Below are 3,559 nucleotides of genomic sequence, written 5' to 3' on the forward strand. Positions count from 1 at the left end.
AAAAAAAAAAAAAAAAAAAAAAAAAAAAAACATGAGAGAGGCTTGCACATCGTAAGAGAAAGTGGTGCTTCGGTTTCCAACGTGCATGCTCATTTGGGATCACGATGCAAAATAAATTTGTTACTGTTGGGTGTAGTCAAAAAGTATGAAGTCCACTAGTCTAGTTCATGACTTACACCGTAGGAGTTGGCTCCGGCTGCCATAAGAAATACCGCAGACTGAGTAGCTTTAACAACAGACATTTCTTTTCTCACCTTTCTGGAGGCTGGAAATCCAGGATCAAGGTGTTGGCAGCGTGGATTCCTTCTGAGGCCTCTCTCCTGGGTTTGTAGATGGCTGTCTCCGCTCAGTGTCTTCACATCATCTTCCCTCTGTGTCTGGGTCCAAATTTCCTCTTCTTCTAGGATATCAGTCATATTGGATTAGGGCCTATCCCAGTGATATGGTTTGGATCTGTGCACCCACCAAATCTCATGTTGAATTGTAATCCCCAGTATCAGAGATGGGCCTGGTGAAAGGCGATTGGATCATGGAGGCCGAATTCACGAATGGTTTAGCTCCATCCTCTTGGTGCTGTTCTCGTGACAGTGAGTGAGTTCTCGTGAGATCTGATTGTTTAACAATGTATAGCACCTCACCCTCCCTCTTGTTCCTGCTTTTACCACGTGAATCGGTTTTTTTGTTTTTGTTTTTGAGACGGAGTCTCACTCTGTTACCCAAGCTGGAGTGCAGTGGTGTGATCTTGGCTCACTGCAACCTCCGCCTCCCGGGCCCAGGTGATTCTCCTACCTCAGCCTCCCGAGTAGCTGGGTTTACAGTTGTCTGCCACCATGCACAGCTAATTTTTGTATTTTTAGTGGAGACGGAGTTTCACCATATTAGCCAGGCTTGTTGTGAACTCCCGACCACAAGTGATCTGCTCACCTCAGCCTCCCAAAGTGCTGGGATTCCAGGCATGAGCCACTGGGCCTGGCCAACCATGTGAACTTTCTATTACTAATTTGCCCTTCCACCATGAGTAAAAGCTCTTTAAGGGCTCCCTGAAAGCAGATGTCACTATGATTTCTGTACAGCCTGCGGAATTGTGAGCCAATTAAACCTCTTTTCTTTATAAATTACCCAGTCTCAGGTATTTCTTTTTTCTTTTTTTTTTTTTTTTTTGAGATGAAGTCTCACTCTGTCACCCAGACTGGAGTGCAGTGGCACGATCTCGGCTCACTGCAACCTCCACCTACTGGGTTCAAGCGATTCTCCTGCCTCAGACTCCCGAGTAGCTGGGATTACAGGCGCCCGCCACTATGTCTAGCTAGTTTTGTGTATTTTTAGTAGACATAGGGTTTCATCATGTTGGTCAGGCTGGGCTCGAACTCCTGACCTCAGGTGATCCACCTGCTTCGGCCTCCCAAAGTGCTGGAATTACAGGCGTGAGGCACCTCACCCAGTCTCAGGTATTTCTTTATAGTAGTGTGAGAATGAACAAATACATCCAGTGACTTTAATTTACCTTAATTACCTCTTTAAAGATGCTCTCTTCACTTACATCACATTCTGAGGTACTGGGGACTTGTAATTGGGGGGACACAGTTCATAACACACACCTTGGATTTTTCTTTAATTTTTTTTTTTTTTTTTTTTTTTTGAGGTGGAATCTCGTTCTGTCACCAGGCTGGAGTGTAGTGGTGCGATTTCAGCTCACTGCAACCTCTGACTCCCTGGTTCAAGTGATTCTCCTGCCTCAGCCTCCCGAGTAGCTGGGATCACAGGCACGCGCCACCATGCCCAGCTAATTTTTGTATTTTTAGTAGAAACGGGGGTTCACCATTTTGGCCAGGATGATCTCGATCTCCCAACCTTGTGATCTGCCTGCCTTGACCTCCCAAAGTGCTGGGATTCCAGGCATGAGCCACCACGCCCAGCCTTTTCTTTAAATTTTTAAATTTCAACTTTTATTTTAGATTCAGGGTGTACATGTGCAGGTTTGATATATTTCCATGATGCTGATGTTTGGGGTGCAATTGATCCCATCACCCAGGTACTGAGCATAGTACCCAGGAGGTAGTTTTTAAGCCCTTGCTCCCCTTCCTCCCTCTCCTCCTCTAGGAGTCCCCAGTGTCTAGTGTTCACATCTTTATGCCCATGTGTGACCAACACTTAGCTCCTATTTATAAGTGAGAACACGTGGGTGGTGTTTGTTTTTCTGTTCTTGGGTTAATTCCTTTAGGGTAATGGCCTCCAGCTGCATCCATGTTGCTGCAAAGAACATGATTTAGTTCTTTTTTTGTGGCTGTATAGTATTCCATGGTGTATACGTACCACATTTTCCTTATCCAATCCACTGTTGATGAACTCCTGGATTGGTTCTGCATCTTTGCTCTTGTGAATAGTCCTGCAATGACACTTTGGGACTTTTGAGCAGTCGATGAAGGTTTGAGATCTTCAGACTTACTTCTTCTGTTGTTGGTAATGCCTATCCAAGCATGAGTACAGTTGTATTAATATGCCTTCATTGTTCCAATATTCTAATCCCTTTTTCTTGGTAAAGTTGCTATTCCTTGATACAATCTATACCTCTTATAAGAGAGAGAGTCAGCCTTTGTCATGGGCTTGAGACAACTTGAAACATCATGGCAAGGGTAATCCCTCCTGCCAGCCCCTCTCTGTCTATCCCACCTCTATCTAGCCCCACCTCTATCTATAAAATTGTGGCAAGGATGGAGTTTGGAAATCTCTCTAGTGGAAAAGGGGGGTTCAGGGAATTGCAGGCCAATAGAACAGAAATTAAAAAGCCCAACTTTTGTCCCCCTGAGTCACTGATTTTTGTGCTTTATTTCCAGAACAAAAGGCCTCAAAGAACACAGGTTTTCTTAGGAAAAATGTAGTTAGCAGTGTTTTCAGCTCCCAGGGTACATCTTACTATGCTTTATGGAGCCGAACATCCCTCCCTGTATTACCTAATCAGACAGGCTGAACAATACAGTGGAGCAATGGTGAGCTTGAGGTCAGACAGACCTGCGCTTAATTCCTGGCTCTCATACTAACCAGCTGTGCGCTCTCGGGTAAATTACTTGACTTCTCTGGGTCTCAGAGTGCTTGTTTGAAAAATGGAAGTAACAAGGTTTAGCTGGGCATGGTGGCTCATGCCTGTAATGCCAGCACTTTGGGAGGCTGAGGTGGGTAGATTAGTTGAGGCCAGGAGTTCAAGACCAGCCTGGCCAACATGGTGATTCCCCCTGTCTCTACTGAAAATACAAAAAATTAGCTGGGCGTGATGGTGCGCCTCTGTAATCCCAGCTACTTGGGAGGCTGACGCACGAGAATCGCCAGAACCCAGGAGGTGGGGGTTGCAGTGAGCCATGATTGCAACAAAACCAAGAAACAAGGCTTATCTTCAATCAAAAGTGAAAACATCTAGTTTGTTGACAGAACATCAAAAGAGATCATATGGTAAAGCAAGCATTCCATAAGTGCTGTAAAGTGTTGTAATGCTTGTTAATCGTCACAAATGTGAGGCAAGGTAAGTATGTTTTGCTCCATTTTTGGTTTTATATATATATATATA

The 3,559-nt window shown here is 44.7% G+C and overlaps 1 long non-coding RNA gene across 1 annotated transcript in view; it reads right to left on the reverse strand.

The window, feature by feature from the left end:
* Positions 1-264: 264 nt before the first annotated feature.
* The window catches only part of LOC113224920, a 4,892-nt gene continuing 1,597 nt past the window's right edge, over positions 265-3,559 (reverse strand). The window contains exons 2-3 of the long non-coding RNA XR_003309552.1: positions 2,314-2,467; positions 265-397 (exon numbers count right to left, since the gene is read on the reverse strand). This is a non-coding gene — a long non-coding RNA (uncharacterized LOC113224920). The remainder of the gene's footprint in view (positions 398-2,313; positions 2,468-3,559) is intronic.

Source organism: Piliocolobus tephrosceles, chromosome 9 (assembly GCF_002776525.5).
Source record: "Piliocolobus tephrosceles isolate RC106 chromosome 9, ASM277652v3, whole genome shotgun sequence".
NCBI lineage: Eukaryota > Metazoa > Chordata > Mammalia > Primates > Cercopithecidae > Piliocolobus > Piliocolobus tephrosceles.